Raw genomic sequence first — 10,508 nt, 5'->3', positions numbered from 1 at the left:
CATCGGGGAAATCAAACACCCCGAGTGGTAAGCAAATCTAGTTATGGTACTCAAGAAGGATAAATCCTAGCGGCTACGCGTCGATTTCATAGACCTAAACAAATCATGCCCTAAAGATCTCTTCCCCTTACCCCAGATAGACCAGATCATGGATGCCACCGCTGGACACGACTCTCTATGCTTCCTTGATGTCTACGCGGGTTACCATCAAATCAAGATGAAGGAGTCCGACCAAGCGGCAACGGCGTTCATCACCCCCTATGGGCCTTTCTGCTTCAACATTATGCCCTTTGGGTTAAAGAACGCAGGATCCACATACCAATGCATGATTCAAACATGCCTTGAAAGCCAAAACAGAAAAACAGTTGAAGCTTATGCAGACGACATAGTCATTAAAACCAAACACATCAGCTAGCTGGTAGACGACCTCCGCCAGACCTTCGACAACCTGCGAACCTATGATATACAGCTGAACTCGGGCAAATGTGTCTTAGGGGTCCCCATGGGAAAACTACTCAGATTTATTTTTTTCTCACAAAGGGATCGAGGCTAATCCGGCTAAAACCCAAGCCATGTCCCAGCTGGAAATACCTACGAAGCTTAAACATGTCCAAACGCTAGCAGGTTGTGTGGCAGCCCTGAGCCGCTTCATCTGCCGCCTTGGTGAAAAGGTACTACCACTCTACAGATTGCTCAAAAAGACCAAAAACTTCGAGTGGACAAATGAAGCAACTGCTGCACTAGAGCAAATAAACACAATACTACCAGGAAACCCTATACTAGTTGCACCCGGCATTGGCGAACCCATGTTATTATACATCTCGGCCACAAACCAAGTGGTGAGCGTGGTACTCGTGGTCGAATGAGAAGTGGATGGCCACAAGTTCCGGGTACAGAAGCCAATCTATTATGTATCTGAAGTGCTTACCCCATGCAAATCTCGGTATCCACACTATCAGAAGATCGCCTATGCAGTTTTTATGGCATCCCGCAAACTCCGACACTACTTTCAAGAGTGTTCAGTTACGGTGGCATCCGAGGTGCCCTTGAATGACATCATTAATAATAGGGATACCACAGGCCGCATCACCTAATGGGCAATACAACTCCTTCCCTTCGAAATTGTGTACAAACCATGCCGAGCTATTAAATCTCAGGTTCTGGCCGATTTCCTAACCAAATGGAAAGAAGCCGAGCTCCCCAGGGAATATAGTACATATTTACACTGGACAATGTACTTTGACGGCTCTAAAATGTTAGCCGGGCTGGGGGTCGGAGTGATCCTTACATCTACCACGGGTGACAACATTCGGTACGTCCTACAGACCATCTACACAGACTCTAATAACGCAGGAGAATACGAGGCCCTATTGCACGGTCTTTAGATGGCAATGTCAATGTATAACAGCTCGAAGTGCGAGGGGACTCGAACCTTGCCATCTCCCAGGTCAATGGCAAATTCAAAGTCAAAGACCCAAAAATGATGGCCTACAGGAATGTCGTCCTTAAGATATCACCCCGCTTTGAAGGGTTAGAATTCCACCATGTCTCTAGAGATAGTAATCAAGTTGCAGATGTCCTCACCTGCATGGGCGCTAAACGTGACCCAGTCCCCAAAAACACCTTCTTGGAACGACTCTTTAAGCAATCCATGGTGTGGCAAGAGGGGGATGATGGCACGATAGACAACGGGCCCGAGCAGATCATCCCTCCGGAAATTGAGCTAGACGATGACATCATTGGCGGTTCAGCTCTGAAGAAACACCTTTGGCTCACGAAGTAATGGCCGTAATTGCACCATGGACCGAGCCCTTCCTTGCCTATCTCCTGTAACAAGAGCTCACCAATGACCAGACCGAGGCACGACGCATAGTCTGGCGATCTAAAGCCTACAACATCCATCAGGGTGAGCTATATAAGAAAAGCACTACCGAAGTCCTCCAAAGATGCATATCCAAGGAGGAGGGACAAGAACTTCTGGCTGAGATACACACTGGCATGGGAGGCCACCACGTGACAGCTCGGGCTTTGGTAAGCAAAGCCTTCCGAGTAGGATTTTTTGGCCCATGGCTCGCCCGGACGCACGCACCCTAGTCCAACACTATGTTGGATGCCAGCTTTTTGCAAATCAAAGTCGTATGCCTCCATGGCTCTCCGGACAATACTGATCACCTGGCCATTTCTGGTTTGTGGGCTCAACATGGTTGGACCACATAAAGGAGGATCCAAGAAAAAGAAATACTTACTGGTCATGGTCAAGAAATTCACTAAATGGATCAAGGAAAAACCAATTACTTCAGCCGAATTCGGCCCTCTGGTCGAGTTCATATACGGGGTGGTGCACCGTTATGGTGTCCCCCATAGCATAATCACGGATAGTGGGTCCAATTTTACTGCCCAGGAATTTAAAGACTAGTGCGCTAAGATGGGCATCAAGCTCAACTACACGTCGGTATATCACCCACAAACTAACGAACAGGTCGAGCGAGCCAACAGACTCATCATCGGTGGCATAAAGCCCCGTCTAGTTCGCTCCCTGAAGGAATTCGATTGCGATTGGGTAGAGGAACTCAATTCTGTACTATGGGGACTACACATCACCCCCAACCTGTCCACCGGATACACCCACTTTTTATGGTGTACGATGCGGAGGCGTTCTCCCATGCGATCTCATCCACAACATACCGCAAGTGCGCATGTACGAAGAAAAGGAGGCCAAGTTGTATCGGCAGGATGACTTGGACGCCTTGGAAGGAGAGCGCGACATAGCTCGGGCTCGCTCCACATTCTACCAATAGCAGGCTCGACGCTACCAGAGCAGGGAAGTTCGGGCAAAGGTATACAACATAGGAAAACTAGTCCTCCGCCTCCCTGAGAAGCAAAAGCATAAGTTCTCGCCCAAATGGGAGGGTCCTTTCATAATCAATGAAGTACTAGCAGGAGGAGCATATCGTCTTTGCAATCCAGCAGAAAACTGCCTCAAACCAAACCCATGGAATGCCTCTTGTCTTTGGCGCTTCTACGACTAGTCCGGTGTCGTCACCCTCACTCCCATGTTCTTTGTTCTAATTCTTTTCTTTTTACTTTTTGGAGCCGTCACCTCCTGGACTATGTTCGGAAAAACCGAGCTGTGCTAGGCTTTTTAAGCATGCCTCTTCACATGTAATAACCAGATCTACCTGAGGGCTCCTCTCAATAAGCCAATCAATATACTCTTCATGAATTTGTCTCTGCCATGTTTGCACCCTTCCTGTACCCTCAAGCCATTATATCCACCAAAGTGACGTAAGTTTTTGCCAAGCTAGGTTGCCTGGCTCATGTGTTTACCCCCAAGGTTTCCGATTGTTTAGCTAGGGGGTAAAGGGAGCACCTCTGCGATTGCTACGATAGGGCCAGCCGTGTACGCACCTCAGATAGGTGAAGCCGAAAGCTACCATTCTTAAGAAAATAATGGGTCGGTCACAAGGGAAGCAAAAATAATTAGGCATTTACCACCGAGGATTTGATTCCCACAATGAATAAAAGACCGCATACTATAGGTATTCGGATGCCATGTCTATTATCAACGTGACAAGCCCGAAGAAAGGAACCCTTGAAGGAACTATTTTGTTCAGAAGATATTGCTTACATCAAATATTAATATAACATAACTCTCTGCGCGCTCTTTTGTCTGTTCATGCCAAATGGCCGAATCACCTAATTACCCAAAGTGATTTTCTGTTTTGTAGATCACATAGTATGGAACACTCCCCGACCACTGGTCGGCGAGCTTGAAGCCGCTGGTCGGTTAAGACATCTTTTCATAGTACGGATCGAGAAGGCTTGATATATAGTACATAGATACATAGAATCAAGCCCCCCTACTCCTTGTCAATATTATCTATCAAGCTATCCAAGGCACAGTCCTCTTGGGAATACCGAGTGGCACGCATAACTTGGTCATACACCAGGCGAAGTGGTATTTCTTGCCCATCCGGCCCTACCAGTCCAACACGAGCCATGTGATTTGGATCAAGTTTTGTAAACCGGGTCTTTACCATCGCCCAGGCCTCGCGCGCTCCTTCTCAACAAGCCGACGTCTTCCATAGCTCAAATTGACGTCGTTCTCCTTTAAAGTGACTCGCCAATTCGGCCATGCCTTCTGGAGGCGTCTTTGTTGGCCATAATGCCTTGACCATACTTTTCATGGCTTTCTGAGCTCTCTCGTGCACAATGGACAACTCAAAGATTCCCCCCAAAAGAGTTGACCTCTTCGTCAGGACGACCAGTCATGAAACTTAGCACAAGGCATGACGTGTCCTTCACAATTAAAGCACTGCAAGTATATCTGTACATGGAAGACAAGATATCACTCACCAAACATGCCGCCCTTCAATCTCTGGTTCTCCTCTGGGGCTTGAGCCAGTTGAGTTTTTAAACTCGCAATTTCTTCGGCTGTTTTTTGTTCTCTGCTTTCAATTTGTTCCTTTCCTCATGACTTCACGCCAGTACTCGATGACCAACTTCATGTTGGGACTTAGCGTACCTTTGAGCCTCCTAGGCTGCATCCAAATCCTTTTGAAGTTGACATATGGATTCAGCTGCTATAAAGTTTGTGTTAAACAAGCCACCTGAAATAGTTAACGCGTTATGAAACTCTTCCCTTACCATGGGCTTCGCTGGTAAACTTCTTGACCGCCTCTAGCTCGGCTTTTGCATCCGCTAGCTGCGTTCGGCTAAGCTTGAGGTCCTCAGACAGTTTTCACTTTGTTCCCTCGAAGCCTGCAAAAATATCACGACATGTCTCCCGATTCAAGGCTTAGGGGCTACTGGGTTAGTACTCAAGACCAGTTTTTAAACCAATCCCATACTTGTATGTTGGCGGACAGGAGGTTGGCAATCCCCTCTAGCCAGGTTTGGGCCGCTTCGAGATATGCGTCCACTAAATTAAACGCATTGAATTCCTAAATGGAAAGGCAGTGTGGCTCAAGGATTCCCTCCGCCATCGGTGATTCATCACACTTTCAACTTCAGAATTAGTTACCAAGACATAGTCTAGATTTTTCGGAGGCGGGTCTGCGGAAGAATCCTCTGTTTTAGTCCCGGCCAGAACCAAAGACCCAAGTCCGGGGTTACGTCCTGACACCTCTTGGACGTCTTCGGATGGCAGTGGTGGTACCCTTCTTCTGCAAGTCTCAATCGATGTTAAAGAGAATGTATGGTGGAAGCATTCGCAATGACTTCGATATACTACCTTTGGGCCGCAGATGCCGCTGATGTTGCTCCCGTAGCTGCCTTACGCTTGAAAGCTCGTTGTTGACCAGCGCCAACTCACTCGGCGCCGCTCCGGTTGGTGTTCGACTCTTAGTTCGCCGGCCCTTGGGAGCAGAAGTCAGCACGCTTGGGGTAGCGTGGGCCGAGCGCCCCGTTCGGGAAGTGTCCTTCTTGTTATTTCACTACTAGAAAAAAGGTTGTTACTGGCGCACCTGTTTTTGCTATTAATGGCGCACTATAGGTGCGCCACTATTAACACGCCACTAGTAACAAATAGTAATGGCGCACCTCTGGTGCGCCATTAGTATCCCAGATAATAGTGGCACACCACATAGTGGGCCATTACTATGTCCAACAGTGCGCCATTAATATGCCTCCCAGGGGGCCATATTTACCTTGTGCTCTGGGTTACTAATGGCGCACATATAGATAATGCACCACTGGTGTGTTTATTTCTGTGTGCCACTAAAGTGCAATATGGTGCGCCACTACTATGAATATTATTATTATTTTTTTCTTTTTTTATATTTTCACAGGTTACAAAATACATTACAGCACAGAATATAAACAGCACAACATATAAACAGCAGATTTATCAAATACAATAGAAGATTAGTCTCCGAATACAATTCATCATATTAGTCTCCGAATTCAAAATACCGAACAAAGTTAGAACATTACAAGTCTCGAGACCGCGAGTAGCGAGTTTGTCTTCACATTACAAGTCGATATCTAAACTACCATCACATAGACGAGAGCTGCGGTCACGATGAGCATCATCGCGATGAAACTGGTCTTCATCCGGTTCCTCCTCCACTCCCTCCTCTCTCCCGCTAGATAGCGCGCGTATCTAGCTTCCGCCTCCGCCCTAGTGGTGTACCCTTTGTAACTGTTACCACTGAAACGGTGAACCTGTCTCCGACACTCCTCCCAGTCGTCGTAGACTCCAGCAACCTTACCCTTGTACACGACATACGACGACATCTCCATGCACTAGACAAACAAAACGTTAGTAGCAATTCACAGACAATACATAAGCAATATATAAGTATGGAACAAAAGGATCGGAAGAGAAAAGCAACACATTAATAGCACGATTCATGGTCACTAATAAATAACATCGATTACATATAAGTTGAATGAATGTCCAAACTAAAGAGACATACAAGTTCATTAAAGTTTAATTACAACATGAGCTAATCGATATTTCAGAACTACATAGCATCATTACTTTCGACTCGACTCAGGGACCGGAGCGTGGATGAAGCCGCCGTCTTTCGTGATGGTCATGAAATCGTGATCGTTGTCAGCCTGCATTTGTAGTGTTGTTTCTATTTCACTGTTGGACGGTTGATATCTGAGGTAGAACTGCCCCGAGGTACGAAGGACATCTTGATGGATGATTTCCGCAAACTCCGACTGGATGCGAAAGAATTCTTGTCTGTTGTCCGCGTCCTGGACTGCCGACAAGCGTTCGGCCCAATCTTTGAGATTAGTTGGTCGCAGAAGGTGATTATGGTCCCATACGATCGCCTGCATGTGATGGAGGGCGTAGTAGGCATCCTAATGACCGCCAGGCGGATGCTTGACACAGGGGAACGTCGTTATGTGGGTGAACACGTGCTTGCCGTACCTACAAATTGGCCTCCTAAAGGTGCCTCCAGATTTGGCGAAGCCGGGGAGAGCATCATCAAGAACTTTCTTGATATTTTTGTAGTCTTTCTTCGACTGACAGTCCGAGTCAAAATACGTGGCCATGGAATATTTCGGGCTTAAGAGGATGAGTGTGCAATGTGTGTCACTGCACAAAACACAGAATGTTAGAAAAAAAAGAACGATCGAAATCTAAGAAATCATATGTTACGGGGCGGTGAGGGGATGACTTACTCGGGAAATTAAGGCATGAGGAAGTTATCCTTACCTGGGCTCACCAGAATGATGCCTTCGAGGTACGAACTTGCGACTTGCCAGTCCCCAGCACTTCTCAAGATCTTGGCATGGATGTAGAAGGGGTCGACTATCACGATGTCCGGGGTCTTGTCTCTAATGATGCGCATCTCCATACTGAGCGAAAATAGCCGAATGAAGGTGTAGTGCAGCGGATGAAAGTTAAACATAGCGAAGATGTCATCAAACCGCAGGACGATCATACCCCCGATGGTGCTATCGACAAAGCCCTTGCCCTCTGGCACCTTGGCCACAAAAACCGGGTATGCCACATCATTCTCGGAGAGACGCCGCTTCTCCAAAGAAAGAACACTGTCATGCAGACTCCGCATAGCACCGGTTGCAACATTGAGCAGATTAGTCGGTAGCATTGGCCTACCCACCACATGCACCCTCCTCGAGATATCCTTAGGTGAAGGTGGCCCGTCCTGAGCACAGATCGTACTCGGTGCCGGCTGGCTCGCACCCTTGTTATTTTTTATTTTCCGTCCCTTCTTCTTCTGCTGTAATGGGATCGAGTTCTGCTCAGAGACCGCCTTCTTGATTGTGTTGGGGCTGATAATATTTTGCACCTCGGTTGTCTGAGTCTCGATGAACGCGGCAGCTGGAGGTGTCTCCTAAGAACTGAATGCCAGACGACGCATGTTGCAATTGGGTTTCTCCGCGGTACCAGCTAGATCGCGATCGTCTTTTGCAGGGTTGGGTTCTTGAGAAGGAGGCCCCAAGAATTTGTCACCGTACCCATGTTCGTTGAAGTACTTATCGACGTTGGTAAATGTACCGTCGTCGTCGTCCGAATCCTATGCCATATGCATGTTCGGATCAGCTGACGGCGGTAGCATTGCGGCGGTCTTGCCATGTCTTGGCGCCGGCACGACTGGCGGTGTTGTCTGTGGGGTGGTGTCCCCCGCCCCCAAATGAATCTGGCTCTTCAGCCAAAGGAGGGGCTAGCTCAAGCAGGCGCTGAGGGTCATCACATCATCTTCGTCGGCCCCAGGGGGTCGAAACAAAGGTAACAAGTCATTGTAGCCCCGCAGCACCCGAACTAGTTGAACCCTATACACGGTGGGTGGCATCGGACTACCGTGGAACACGTGGTTGCCCGGTTGAACGACTGTGGCCTTGGCGACATCGATCAACTCGCCGTCCATGAAGTGTAGGAGAGTGCATGGAACATCGGCGGCACCCTGCGAAAACATGTAGGGCGTCAGGGATGCCTAGTCAAAGGCAAGGAGATGAAGTCATCGGCCGAGAGGCTTAGTTACCCTGATGGCGTCGAGCTCGGCTAATGTCGAGGCACCGCCAATGGCGGGCGTGCAAGTGACGGAGGGGCCGCTTGCTACCGAGGTGCCGGCTGGCGTATTCTTCCCACACCCGGGTGCATTAAGCTCCAATGCCGGCGCCAGCGCCGGAGACACCAATGTCGCCTCCGCCGGAGACACCAATGGCGCCGTCGGCGCGTTGTGCGAGTTGCTGACCGTGAAGCTGGGAATCGGGGGTGGCCCCTGTTGGCTGCCCGCAATCCACGTCTGCATCCCCTCAATCAAGGTAGGCACAATGGCGGTGATCGTCGCTCCCAGTTGGTCTCGCACTTGCTCTTCGACTATCTCCAGAATCTGTGCCACTTGTGCCTTGAGTTCTTGAACCTCGTGCTCCTGGCTTTCTAAGCTAGTCTTCTCTCCTTTCGTCCAGCGTTATAGTATTCCGACCATTTCGTGGAGAAGCCTTTGCCGGCCACATGACCAGTTGATGACGGCTTACTAAACTTATCCTTGTGTTTCATTACATTCAACACCCTATTTAAAGTGGTGTCCCAAGGGGAGCTCTGAGACGACCCCGTGCTACTGCTTGCAGTGTCCTGTGGAAGGAACATGAACCATTTAGAAATTTGGCTTCATTAATTAGAATGCAACCATGTGGAGCTAATTACGTGGGGGTGTATTCCTTACCAGAACAAGCTCAAGCGCCTTGGTCTTCGGATCCGTGGTAAGCTCCTTTGTTACCGGGTCCACCTTGTACCGGGCCCTGACATAGTTCCTAGTCTGCTTGTCATGGTATTTATCAAAGAAAGGCGGTAGGCCTTGCTCGGCACGCTGGCGTCCTCCTTGTCCCATATAGGTTCCGCCACTCTGTAACCGCCGTGACCGAGTTTGTGGACCCCTAAGTTCAAGTCCCGCATATCTTTCCCCCACTGACTTGGTTCCGCGGATGCGTTTCTCTCGCACTTGCTCTTGAACTCGCGGTAGTCAGCTTCGCTGATCGAAGGATTTGTCTCCTTGATCTTCTCATAACTATCACCTCTTAGAATCCTTCTCTTCACCGCGCATCTCCAAGTAGCCAGGGCCATGCTCATCTTCGTGAGGGTAGCACTGTTCACTTTATTCCCTGAGAGGCATGTGTTTGCGAAGTCACCGGGGAACTTGTGTCGCTCGTGCAGCTTCGTGAAGAGGAGGTTGCGCAAATTCCCTCGGTCACGATGCCTTAGGTTCTCGGTGTTGATCGAGATAATGCTTCAGAGAATGCACATGAGTTGTCCTGAGTACCCACTGACTAATTCTTTGGGCGCCATTGTATGCCCACTGGAGGACACTTCAGTAAATTCCTCCTTGGCGGTGTCGAGCAAGTTCGGGCGCCGGTCCTTCCGTTGCCTCTTCGGTTGGTTGCCATCTGTGCGTGCGCTGCCATCATCAGTGGTGGCATCCTCGGCGGCACCATCAGTGGTGTCATCCCCGACGCCACTAGGGGTTGTGTAGTCGGGATCGGTGTCTTCCACGGCATCCTCATAGCGGTGATGTTCTTTCTCCATCTCCTGGGACAGCTCCCAGAATTGCTTGCCTGAACTGTCGGCCTCATCGTTGTCGGCTATGTTTGCTCTAAATAGGAAAAAAGGCTACTAGAGTTATTTCTTAAATGCAGTCTAGTTCGTTAACTGAATACCTGCAGTATAATTCAGAATAAAGGCTACTAGCATTGACAAGCATTTCCTTTCTGCTCGTCCAAAAAATATTTAACAGGAGTACACTACTAGAGTTAACAAATTGGGCATATTCTAGGTCAAACTACAAATGTTGATTAATTTTTGTTTCGGTTGAGAATCGGGCACCTTCTAGGTCAAAAAATTGGGCATGACCTTTGCTAATTTTCTTAACCTAGGAGTGTCCCATTCTCAATCGAAACGGAAATGAATCAACATTTCAGGAGAAAGGGGTCATTTCATAAGATCACAAGTTTAGAAGATCTACAGTAGCAGCATCATCACAAGTTGACAAAATTCAGTGAGATTGACCATAGAAAGATTGCATCCTTTG

The sequence above is a fragment of the Triticum aestivum genome, chromosome 7B (genome assembly GCF_018294505.1).
Source record: "Triticum aestivum cultivar Chinese Spring chromosome 7B, IWGSC CS RefSeq v2.1, whole genome shotgun sequence".
Lineage (NCBI taxonomy): Eukaryota > Viridiplantae > Streptophyta > Magnoliopsida > Poales > Poaceae > Triticum > Triticum aestivum.
Note: the sequence above shows the minus strand (reverse complement) of the source record.